The sequence below is a fragment of the Podarcis filfolensis genome (assembly GCF_964270895.1).
Source record: "Podarcis filfolensis genome assembly, chromosome: 3".
In the NCBI taxonomy this organism is placed as follows: Eukaryota; Metazoa; Chordata; class Lepidosauria; order Squamata; family Lacertidae; genus Podarcis; species Podarcis filfolensis.
In genome coordinates this window covers 94,039,929-94,053,247 of record NC_139606.1, presented here as the reverse complement: position 1 = coordinate 94,053,247, position 13,319 = coordinate 94,039,929, and the positions used below count along the sequence as shown (strand labels likewise).

The 13,319-nt window shown below is 44.3% G+C and overlaps 1 long non-coding RNA gene across 1 annotated transcript in view; it reads left to right on the top strand.

Moving 5' to 3' along the window:
* Positions 1–5,999, top strand: part of LOC310758904 — a 41,144-nt gene extending 35,145 nt beyond the window's left edge. The window contains exon 4 of the long non-coding RNA XR_014546079.1: positions 5,830–5,999. This is a non-coding gene — a long non-coding RNA (uncharacterized lncRNA). The remainder of the gene's footprint in view (positions 1–5,829) is intronic.
* The last annotated feature ends 7,320 nt before the right edge of the window (positions 6,000–13,319 follow it).

The window sequence follows — 13,319 nt, the reverse complement described above, 5'->3', positions numbered from 1 at the left end:
GTTTAGGCCTCTAAAGGGCAGCACCAACACTTTGAATTGTGCTCAGAAACATACAGGGAGCCAAGTTGCAGGAAGGAGTATAAAACGACTTCCTTTTCCAGCTGAGTATTGCTTGAGCAACATGGTATACCTGGGTCTCATCAGCAGCGTGGCAAGCCCCACTGGCGCCTAGGGAGTGGCACACCATGGGGGCAGGGTACGTGCTGGAGTGACTGCAGGGCCTAGCAGGGATGTGGCTGGCGTGTGCTGGCCCCATGCTGCTTTTTCAGGCAGCGCTGGTCCTGCAGGGTGCCCGAGTTGCCACGTCCCTCCCAAGCACCTTCCAGCCAGAGAGCGCCTAGGAGGGATGGGGCAGCTCAGGCCTGTTTTCCAGCCCTGTCTCTTGGTTTCAGGCTCCCAGTTTCTAAGACTCACTCCGGGTTGCTACTCAGGACTGAGCCTTGAAAAAATATTTAGAATGTGGTCCAAGGCTGTTGTTGTTCTTAAACAGGCATTAGCACCTAGAATGGCTAGTTGAAGACGTGGCTGCACTTCACCTGGGGAGGTGTCACAGTAAAAGTAAAAGAGAAGTAAAAGAAAAGTAAAAGGGCATTACCCTTTATACTAATGTGGAACCCACTGCTCAAACAGCTACCGGATCCATTCACCCAAACCATGTTTGCAATATGGAAGTCACGGCACTCCTGTCTTTCCCTGGTTTGTTCTTTGTTATCTCTATTGCAACACTGCACAGGCTTAGTTGATGTTACTGAAATATACTCGGAGTCGAGTGTGAATTTCATGCTCTTCATTCAGCTCATAGTAGCAATGAATGAAACTTTCCCCAAAACGTCTAGCTATATGTACATTATTTACACAATGGGCCCCGCATGATTGGCTAATTCTGGGCTGCTCCTGCGGGCCAGTCAGGTTGCGGATTCACCTCCTCCAGAAGCCTGATTGGCTCCTGCAGGCCAATCAGGTCGCTGATTCGCTTCCACAAGAGCTGGATTGGGTGGCTCCTGCGGACCAATCAGACTGCTGCATTCTGGATCCTATTGTTCTAGGATTCAGCTCTGTACATAACAGTTACATTGAAGAAACAAATAATTAACAAATGGTTCAGGTGGATATGGATAGTATGGGCACGCTCTTTCACTGTCTTCTGAGACAGACAGATGCCAACAGCTGGTGAAATGAAAAGTTTTTTAAAAAACCCATACCAGGTGAACTGGGCTGATTTGGGGGTGATTTTCACATTTCTGAGTTGAATCACACTGTTAACTAAGTGTCTTGATGCAGATCATGGACTCCCTAAGCTTCTGGGAGGCTGTATGGCTGGTTGTCCAACAAGTGCATGGACACCCCACCTCCTGAGATATGAGACCAAGCAGACTGAAAAAACATCCTGTCCTCAAGAAGGGAGGGGTGGAGAAGTGGGAGATCTTTCATTTTGAGGAACAGGTCGAGCTTTTCATCACAGTGAACTCTTTTCCCAAGGCACTCCAACTGGCGGAGGAATTAAAAACTGCATTTTTGACATCGGTCTATGCCTTCCCCTGTGCAAATACAGTCATACCTCGGGTTGAATACACTTCAGGTTGAGCGTTTTCGGGTTGCACTCAGTGACCACCCGGAATTAACGGAATGCATTACTTCCGGGTTTCACCGCTCGCGCATGTGCAGACGCTCAAAATTACGTCACGCACATGCGCGGAAGCGGCGAATCGCGGCACGTGCAGATGCGGGTTGTGTTCGCTTCAGGATGCGAACGGGGCTCTGGAACAGAACCAGTTCACATCCAGAGGTATGACTGTAAGTGGAGTGATCTCTACTCTCTTGTGGGGTCACTGGGTCCTCGCTGAAGATTTATGCTATTTCTTCACCATCCTTTCCCTATCCAAGTCAATTAAGAAATCACTGTATCCCAAATAATCCATGGGTTGCTTATTGGGGAGTCTGCCTCCCAATTCCTCTCAAAGAGCTACCTATAATTCCAGAATAGCTTGACAATCAATTCCTCTTCCCAGGGAACTCTGGGATTTGTAGTTCTGTGAGGAGACTAGAGAGTCTCCTGATAAATGCTCAGTACTCTTAACAGAATACAGTCCCCAGAACTCTTTGGGGGAAGCCATGACTGCTTGAAGTGGTATCACAGTACTTTAAATGTATGGTATTAATGTAGCCGACGTTTGGATGATCCAGTATGAATACAGCACTAACGCACTATTATTGAAACAACCATAGAATCATAGAATCATAGAATTTGAAGGGACCCAGCCCTCCGCCCCCTCTTCCCGGTAATGCACAGCTCAGTGACACACAGCAGAATATGCCTACAAAAACTCCACCAGTCTGGGAGCGGTCATTGTGGGGTTTTTTTGCATGCTGCCTAAGAAGGTGCCCACTGAACATTCTTTTTCGTTTGCTGTCGTCCTGTCCTGTTGTTAACTTTGACTGCAGATTGTTTTAGCTGTGCTGGTTTTTATTGGGTTGTTTTACTATATGTTTTTAAAATGTGCACACAGTTCTGAGTACCGTTTGTAGCAGAGAATTGTGGCATAAAGATGCTAAAAATCAATGTTGGCCTCCTTCCCAAATGGTCTGAATCTGAGAACCCACCAAAGAACATTCTAGAAGACAGAGCAGGATAGGCGAGAGGAGAAGTCGTGACGTTGAAAATGTGTGTGTGTGTACTTATATAAACACACAGGTGCACATTGTGGCACTTGTCTCGGGAAAATTAATGAAAACAATGTATAGCGTTTGGATTGGCGATGGGAGAGACCAAAGAAAATGCTTCGGCCTAAAGCCCTTGCCCCTTTAATCCAGCCTTGATTGAGTGTGTTTGTTTTTTCTTATAAAAATGTATACTCTGATATTTACGCATGCATTACTTAAGGAGGTTTGCAGTAGTTAAAATCACAATATGAAATCAGAAGCGCAAAATCAACCAAGCAAAGGCCGGGACATAAAACATCTATTCCAGTGTGTCAAGTTAAAAGCCCGCAGAAATGATAATTGCAAAGCGTTCAGAAGCCAGAGGAAGGCAGTCAGAGAGGGAGCTATTTGAACATCACAGACAAGCTGTTCCTCCAGTATTGATACGGCCGCTGAGACAATGCATTTATAAACAATGCATGTAGTATTCTGATTCTGAAATAGGATCGTTTTGCATAACTTCAAACCCCACTATAAATGAGCGGGTTTTTTTTGAGGGAAGCATTATTAACATCATCCATCCATCCTGGAGCAATTTGTGGAGCTTTTGCAAAAGTGCATCAGATTCAGACTATAAACGTCAACACTGCCATTTTTTATGTTGACACCTCCTTCCTCCCCACCCCCGCTCCCTGTCAAGTGCCACTGTTGGTGTCTGGTTGGTTCTCGCCCCCCCCCCCCCGGCTGCTGGGCTAATGCAGTTGGGCTCGGCATCTGCATGATCCATCACATCCAGGCTGAAGCGTATAAATCATCTCGTGAGGTTTCTGCTCTCGTGCTTCGACAGTGACAGATTCGGTTTCATCGGGGTCCTGCAACCCCATTGGCTTCCCCCTTCCCCTATGACTAAGGAACAGCAGCAGGCACCGGGAAGAGCATTTAGGCTATGGAGCCTCGGCGCTCCTTTCCCATCGCCGCTATGTCCGCCGTAAATGGAGACTCTAGGGAGCAAGTCATGGCCTTCCCATCGGCTCTCCTTTCATCAGAGCCACAAAGGCTTAACCTGAACACAGGGCCTAATAACTGCCCTGCTCTGCCTATATAAGGAACAGCAGCAACAGCCGGGAAGTCTGCACGGTTTCTTGAACTGTCATCCATCATGCCTTGCTCAGTTCTTCCGCTTGGACTCCTGAGTCACCTTAATGGCTGAGGGCCAAACTATACATAGCATGCAATTGCAAGTAAATTTACCTGAGTCTTCTCTCTCCCCCCCCCCCCCCTTTGAAAGAAATGTGGTTGGAAGATACCGTTTTGAGCTGAACACTGTATGGAGAAGGGCTGCTCAGCCCTTTCCCCTTTGGGCTCTTTTCCCACTCAAAATCCTTCTGGGCTGCTTTTCATCATATGGGGAGGGGGAATACATAGGGGTTTTCCTCTCTAGGTGGTGAAAAGCAGCTGGGGTTGCTGTTGAATAGGAAAGTAAAAAAAAACCAACGTATTGCATATTGAAACAATCTAAGAAAACAACTATAAATATAAAAAGATAAAAAACCAACAGCAGTACATATGTAAGATTAATTTAGATCCAGGACAGAAACCAAGTGGGATATATTAGCAGGCAATGGAAAGTCAATAGACAAGGTGCCTGTCTGATAGGCAATGTGGGGCAGGTGCTGTCACACTAAAGCCCCAATGTGGATTGGACCTTTTGAGATGATGGTATCTGTAGGATGTCCTCTCCCACACAGCACAGTGATTGGTTGGGTGTGCAAAGGAGTCATGTCTGCAGCATTAGGAATACCTTTCCAATGCTAAGAGCCAAGGCTGTCATAATAATAATAATAATAATAATAATAATAATAATAATAATAATAATTTATTATTTGTACCCCGCCCATCTGGCTAGGTTTCCCCAGCCACTCTGGGCAGCTTCCAACAAAGATTAAAAATACATTAAAATGTCACACATTAAAAACTTCAGATGTCTTCTAAATGTCAGGTAGTTGTTTATCTCTTTGACATCTGGTGAGAGGGCATTCCACAGGGCGGGGGCCACTACCGAGAAGGCCCTCCGCCTGGTTCCCTGTAGCTTTGCTTCTCGTAATGAGGGAACTGCCAGAAGGCCCTCGGAGCTGGACCTCAGCGTCTGGGCAGAACTTTACGATATGTGCCACCGTGGTACAAAGATCCGCCCAGTGCCCCCAAATTTAGTTTAGCCCCCAAATTAACTTTCATTTTGCTTATGTTACTATTATCATTTGATAAATAGCGTTCACGCCTGCGCGGCTCCAAAAGGAAGTGTTTTTTGTGTGTTTAAAACCAGCTTTTCTAAAGAAGACAAAGAACACATTGGGAGTCGGTGTAAAGACTCCACGCATGCACTTACGGTCGTAGAGAGGTGTCTGAAAGATGAGACGGGCAGGCATTGTGCGCATGCATGGGAGAACCATCTTGGGCATTGTGGGAACAACCTTATTTCTAGAGGAGCTGGGAGGGCCCTTGCGTGCGTGCATATACAAGTTCTTCTTGGGAAGGTTCTGGAGCCTGTGCGCGAGATCAGTCATGTCAAAGGCGCCACTGACCCTGCTGCCACATAGCAGCCCAATACAATATGCTTAGGCGGCTTCAGCGGTGGGCACCTGGAGCCCCCCAGAATTTGGCGCCCGGGTGCCCTGCGCCCCTTGCACCCCCGGGTAAAGACGGCCCTAGTAAGAGCTGTATGACGGTGGAATGGACTCCCTCTGAAGGACCTCCCTCATTGGAGGTTTTCCCACAGAGCTTGGATGGCCATCTTCCAGGAATTCTTTATGTGAGATTCCTGCATTGCAGGGGTTGGATTGGATGGCTCTTGGGGTCCCTTCCACCTCTATGATTCAAGCCGTGTGTAGCCAGGGGGAGCAAGATGCAGCCAGCTGTGAAAAATGACAAATTTGATTACTCATCAAACCTGGCACCTACAATGAGCTTTCTCTTTGAGGAGCAGCCGAATAGGTAAGTGTGAGGCAGGGAGAGGGAGCAGGTTATCAGGCTGGCTTTATCTTTTAGATCTGATTGGGACATTTTCCCTGGAGACATGACTTTTGTATAGGGAAAGCTTAGAGCCCAGAGGATTTCCAAGGCTGGCACTTCATTTATTTAATTATTATCAGGTGGCTAACATGTTAAATTTGTATCCCGCTTTCCCCGCAGGTGAAGCTGAAGGTGGCTCTTACGAGAGATTCAGCCAGGGAGGGGAAGTAGCTGCCGCGAGCTGTGAAAAATGGCTTAATGACAAGCTTGATTATGCGTAATATTTTGCATTTGCTGTTATTAACAAAGAAGAAGAAAACGAAAAATGCATCCGTTGCCGGAATGGGAAGGTGTGTATGTGTGTGTGTGTGTGTGTGAGGGGAGGGGGCAGTTGGGAGCGCTATCATAAATTCTGAGTTACCATAAATTTCTGATAAAGAAATTAAGTAGGCTCAAGTTTAATCACACCACCAGTAAATCAAATATCAAATTTAAACCAATGAATTACAGAGAGTCTCCTCACAGTCACTTAGCATTGATAAATTAGTAATGTAATATTAAATTATTCATATCCTTTCTCCCCCCTCCCCCTCCTCCTTAGGACTATAATGATATACTGTACACAGCAATGATAATTTACTTAGGCTGAGTCCATTCATTTAATTATGCTGCTAAACTTGGTAGGCCAATTGGTCATCATGAGAGTTTCCAGGCAAGCTAATCACAAATATATAGAACATGTCCCTTATTGTCCCCAGCGGCTAAGTGCTAAAATGCTATTTAGTACTCAGAAGGTTAATGTCCTGCTTATGTAAATTGTCCAATTTAACATTCAGCAGCAGTATCATAAATTCTGGCTCCAGGATTTCATTAAACGTATGTTCAAACTAGTTGACCTTAAAGGTTAACAAGCACAAGTTAAACAGGACAATTATTTAACTCGCTTCTTATCAAGAGACTGGAGCACTAGCCATTTAACAGTTCTGCATACTTCACAATTAGAATTCTTAAAAGGTCCCCGATAAAGCTGCAGGTCATGAATTTTCATAAGGATGTCAGATAATAACTATTTATCTGTGCTTGTTTTTCACTCTTATAAACTTAAACTTTGATCTTAACATTCAATTAGAAACAATTCCGGTGAGAAGGACTAGGTGACTCAAGGATGTTGCCTTTGCGTTCGTTTTCGTCTAAATTATGCGTCCAGAAGTGTGGCATCAATGAAACGAGTTTGGAAGTTACAGGGGAACTTATCCCTGTGCAGAGAAAAATGCTCTGCACTTCCGCCTCGGAGCTGGACACATCACAAAAATGCTGGCTGTGCCATTTATGTCACCCAAATGCAATTTTTATTGTGGCTGGCAGCGTTATCTGATTAATTGGTGTAATTAATCAATTGATTTAACTGGAGATTTAAAATGTGGATTCTTAAGTAGGTATTAATCAGACGTGCTCCCAGGTCCAATGGGCAGCTGATCTCCTTGTGTACGAAGGGTCTTCAGATTGTTTTCCAGCAGTGCCTGAGGAGTTTGGGAAGCTTATTAAGGATTCCTCAATGAGAACACTAGCATCCCTGAAACGCTGTCTGTCTGTCTTTATTACTATTCATTTAGGGTATATCTCTCTGCGTTTTGACTCAAACAGACCCCCACAGTTGCTCACAACAACAATACCATGTTTTAACATGATAGGTTAACCGAATATCATAGGTCAGGAACAAATTGAAGTGACTGATTTTTTTAATAAAAATAAATAAACCAACAGAAGCAACGGCAGTTAAATACACCCCAAAACCAGACTTAATAGAACCCAGATGCAACATACATCACCTAAAAAGAAAAAAAGATAAATCAGGATTTATTTGTGTGTTTTATTTAACAGAATTTGTTTCCTGTTTAATTGTAAAAACTTCTAAGTGGGTTATGAAAGATACATTAACATTATCGATAAAAGTCAGAAGTTGAAAACAAGTAAGCGTAAAAGATTTTTCAAAACAGAAATACAAACAGCAGTTTAAAAAATAAAATAAAAATGCATAGTAAAGTACATATTAGCATTACATATCTGGGTAGACTTGCCTTTAAATATGGTGTTTAGCAGCCGCCGTAAACAGTACAGTGAAGGCATCTGCATGATGTCAATGAGCAGGGAGTTTCAGAGCATGGGTGCGAAAAGATTGGTTCTTTATAAGTGTGGAATAAACATTACATGTTAAAATGACAGCTCCACAGATCGAAGTCACTTGAGTGGGCATATATGAAGTAAGGTGATCCTTTGAGCAAACTGGTCTCAAGCAATTAAACACTTTTAATACAAATAGTAACCTTTAATTTGGCCTGGTGTAACATGAAGGTTTCCTTCCTGTCAGCAATCGTGCTGCAGCATTCTGAGTTACGATGAGTCCCACTTGGGAATGCATTCCACCATCCTGGTGGTGCTTCTCCTAACTCCCATCCTAAAACATGTCAGCAGACGCTCATACTTGTACAGTGGTACCTCAGGTTAAGAACTTAATTCGTTCCAGAGGTCTGTTCTTAACCTGAAACTGTTCTTAACCTGAAGCACCACTTTAGCTAATGGGGCCTTCTGCTGCTGCCGCGCCGCCAGAGCACGATTTCTGTTCTCATCCTGAAGCAAAGTTCTTAACCCAAGGTACTGTTTCTGGGTTAGCGGAGTCTGTAACCTGAAGCGTCTGTAACCTGAAGCGTATGTAACCCGAGGTACCACTGTAAACTGTTTTAAGGTTCCCAACTCCCTACAATCAAGTGGTATATAACTGATATGAAATACTGTAAGAACAAGGAAGTGAGCTTTATTAAGCAGAATAATGTTACAGACTCAGCAGCAGGAAAGGAGCTAATCCAGACCCAGAGCTCTCACGAGGCAAAGGGTTGGCGGAGAAGACCCCGATTGAAAATCCAAGGGCCAAAACTCCTGAGTCCAAGACCAGCGAAGAGAAGTTCAAGACAGGAGCTGAGAGAGGCTCCATCCAACAAGTTCTCCACTCCCATCCACCAAACTTTAAAGCTGACGCTTGGTATGACCCTTACTTGCAAGAGGTTACTGTGCCTTTGAACATGGCCCAGTGGAATACAGTGGTACCTTGGGTTACATATGCTTCAGGTTACAGACTCCGCTAACCCAGAAATAGTACCTCAGGTTAAGAACTTTGCTTCAGGATGAGAACAGAAATTGTGTGGTGGCGGCATGGCAGCAGTGGGAGGCCCCATTAGCTAAAGTGGTGCTTCAGGTTAAGAACAGTTTCAGGTTAAGAACGGACCTCCGGAACGAATTAAGTATGTAACCAGAGGTACCACTGTAAATGGCAAATTGTGTTATTGTATAGTATTTAACTAAAGCATTAAAAAAAACAAAAAAAAACCAACCCTGAAAATGCCCTCAGGCCAACAACAGCAAAAAAAGAAGACCATCCTTGATTTGGGGAATAAAGGTAACATTTCAGAGAAAATCTGATTCACAGCAACATTTCTTCGTTAATTGCTGTCAGCCTCTCTTTTACTACCCTTCGTAAAACATAACAGCAGCCTGGGAAAATGTGGAGTTGGGAGAAATCAACCCAACCTGTCTTCTGTTGCATGGTCCTGGTTTAGGGTGTTGGAATTTTGTCCCCCCTTCTCTCTAACTGCATACACACCATACATTGAAAGCTCACACAAACACACACATACTCATACATACAGAGGAATGTAGTTTATCCGTCAGAGCTACTGAGTTCCTGCCTTGTGGAACTTCTTACTAACAGAAGTTCAGTTTTCTCTCAGATGATGATTAAAAACTGTAATTCACATTTAGAATGTGATTTATTTCTTTTGTGTGTTTTTTAACCAACCGGTTTTTGTTGATATGCTGTTGGTGTTTTTACTGTTGCTATTGTAGCATTGTGTTTTTATGTTGTATACTGCTTCGTCGTATTTGCAAATAATGAAGTAACTAAATAAATAAATACTTAATTATTTGTAAAACGCACTGCAAATACGGCGAAGCAGTATACAACATAAAAACACAATGCTACAATAGCAACAGTAAAAACACCAACAGCATAATTAAGTAATTAAATAAATAAATAAGGGACGTGGGTGGCGCAGTGAGCCTAGGATTTACCGATCAGAAGGTCGGCAGTTTGAATCCCCGTGACGGGGTGAGCTCCTGTTGCTCGGTCCCTGCTCCTGCCAACCTAGCAGTTCGAAAGCATGTCAAAGTGCAAGTAGATAAATAGGTACCGCTCTGGCGGGAAGGTAAACGGCGTTTCCGTGTGCTGCTCTGGTTCGCCAGAAGCGGCTTAGTTATGCTGGCCACATGACCCAGAAGCTGTACGCCGGCTCCCTCGGCCAATAAAGCGAAATGAGCACCGCAACCCCAGAGTCGGCCACGACTGGACCTAATGGTCAGGGGTCCCTTTACCTTAAACTAAATAAATACAAATACAAGGATACAGTATTGCTATGTCATTGTAATGTATTTTCCACTAGCACCAGAGAGGGGCAGTAAGGAGCCATTCTGTCCTGGCCACCAGGTCTGATGGAGAGAAGCTTACTTGGTTAATATTGCTTCTTTGCTTTAATTTTGCACAGGAAATTACTTTAGTTTGGATTTAATTCTTCCAGTTGATCCTTGAGAGGTATTATGCTTTAACAGTGCCAGGAAAAACAAAGATTAGATGAAGGTTAATATCCCGTAGTCTTTCCAAAGTAGGTGTCTGCAGAGCTTAGTTAAAAGAAAATAAAAAGGATCTTCTAGCATAAAGGATATGTCAGTGTTTTATATCCTTGTGCACTGTGTGCCTCTTCCAAATTTCATCTCTTGAATTACTGGCTCCAAACTCTGCCGGAAAGGGGACATAAATAAACCGGAATGGCTAATGGACTAAAAACACTTATGATCAGGTTTTCATAACTAACATTATTGATAGCTTCCTTTGAACACACACTCCTATACAGTGCAATTTTCTTTTCGAAAGTAAGATTTAGAACCCTATTTGCAATAAAAAAGGCTAACACATGCAAATAAAAAGAGAGAGATAGGCGAGAATCCATTACGTAGCTACATGCCATGGACTTGTACAGAGAATATAAAGGGACACCCTTTCCTGAAGACAAAAAGGAGGCAGCCTTTTGCAAGGTTCCATCAGGGCTTCTCACGCACACCTCTCATAATTAGTTTTAAAAGGGTCTGGATAATATTTTCTTATCTTTGTCACAGCCCTGGAAGCACAGAGCCTAATTTTCAGGCTTGATCTGGGAATGATGTCACACAGTCCTTTGCTGTAATATCTACTGGCCTGGTCCTGCAGTGAAATTTTATGCACTCAAGTTGCCCTGCATATAAGATAGGAGCAGTTATTTTGCTGAAAATCTAAGATGATGGAGTGGGGAGAATAGAGAAGGGATGTAGCTAAGCGGTAGAGGATTCACTTTGCAGAAGGTCCCACATTCAGTTCCCAGCATCTCCAGGTAGGGCTGGGAGAGACCCGTTTCAGAAACCCTGGAGACAATACTGAACTAGATGGACCAATGGCCTGAATTGCTAAAGGCAGCTTCCTTTGTTCCTCAGAGCAGCTCTCCCAGCTCACACTAAGTGGTCCATCTACCCAGCTTCCTTTTGCCCCAAAGTAGTCAGGCAGATGCCTTTGGAAAGCCCACAAGCAGGACACAAAGGCAATTGCTCCCTTCTGCTGTTGTTCTGCTGCAGCTGTTAGTCAGAAGCCTGCTCCCTCTCAATGTTCAGAAACCTTTTTCCAATCTGGTGCCCAGCCGTCCAGTTGTCTGGGTCCATGACTCCCACCATCCCCAACTACCACCACAGCCAATACAACGGGAGAACGCAAAATCGGGACTGTACAGTGTTACCTCGGGTTAAGTACTTAATTCGTTTTGGAGGTCCGTTCTTAACCTTAAACTGTTCTTAACCTGAAGCACCACTTTAGCTAACGGGGCCTCCTGCTGCTGCTGTGCCGCCGGAGCACTATTTCTGTTCTTATCCTGAAGCAAAGTTCTTAACCTGAAGCACTATTTCTGGGTTAGCAGAGTCTGTAACCTAAAGTGTATGTAACCTGAGGTACCACTGTATCATGCTTTGTATCTGTTTACACTGACTAGCAGCACCTCTCCAGAGTTCAGGCAGCCGGGCATGCCAAGCCCTGCCTGGAGATGCCAGGGATTCAGCCTGGTACCTTTTGCTTACAAAGCAATGCTCTCCCACTGAGTTGCAATATTTCTCCTTAAGTTGTACCCATGTGGGCCCTCTTCAATCTTCAAATTGAATAGGTCAAGGGTGGAAATTTATGGAGATTCTGTGAGTGGGTGGGTACAGGCATAGGTGGGGCATCCTGTTCTATACAGGGCTGCCTTCCCCTTGAAGGTACAGGCATGTGGCTCTTTGAGTCATTTTTGTCACTTTTTATTTATTGCATTTGTATCCCACCTTTCCTCCAAGGAATTCTCCTCCTCCCCATTTTATCTTCACAACAACCCTGTGAGGTAAGTTAGGCTGAGAGATGGTGACTGGCCCAAAGTCACCCAGTGGGCTTCACAGCTGAGTAGGAAACTTTGGTCTCCCATCCTAGTCCAACACTTCAACCACTACACTACACTGGCTCACCATTTGGCTCCAGTGGCTGGTACACCAGCTTTAGCCATTTCTGGACAGAGGCAGGTGGGATATTCATGCTCTGGGAACTTCCAGATGGAACTATGAAAATGCACTGTATATGGGGCTGTCCTTGAAAATGGTCTGGAAGTTGCAACTGTTGCAGCCAGGTTGCTAGCGGGTGTCGTGGAATAAACAGTGTGGGGTAGTGGTTATAGAGTGTCAGACTTGCACCTGGGCGACCTGGGTTCAAATCCCCACTCAGCCATAAAGTTGATTTGGTAACTTTGGGTCAGTCATCTAACTCAGGGGTCAGCAACCTTTTTCAGCCGTGGGCCGGTCCACCATTCCTCAGACCATGTGGTGGGCCAGACTATATATTTTTTGGGGGGGGGGATGAACGAATTCCTATGCCCCACAAATAACCCAGAGATGCATTTTAAATACAGTGGTACCTCGCAAGACGAATGCCTCGTAAGACGAAAAACTCGCAAGACGAAAGAGTTTTTCGTTTTTTGAGTTGCTTCGCAAGACGAATTTCCCTATGGGCTTGCTTTGCAAGACGAAAACGTATTGCGAGTTTGTTTCCTTTTTCTTAAAACCGTTAATACCCAGGGAATCCGTGCTTCGCAAGACGAAAAATTCGCAAGATGAAAAAACTCGCAGAATGAATTAATTTCGTCTTGCAAGGTACCATTGTAAAAGCACACATTCTACTCATGTAAAAACACCAGGCAGGCCCCACAAATAACCCAGATGCATTTTAAATAAAAGGACAGATACTACTCATGTAAAAACACGCTGATTCCTGGACTATCCGCTGGCCAGATTTAGAAGGTGATTGGGCCGCATCCGGCCCTCAGCTCTTAGGTTGCCTACCTCTAACTCATTTCTCAGCCATACCTACCTCACAGGTTTGTTGTGAAGATAAAATGGGGGATGGGGCGAAGAACTATGTACACTACCTTGAACTCCTTGGAGGATATTTGAAATGTAAATGCAATAAATAAATAAATAAATAATTTCTGAAAACAATTGTAGTGGTTGCCAGTCCCAATTTAATG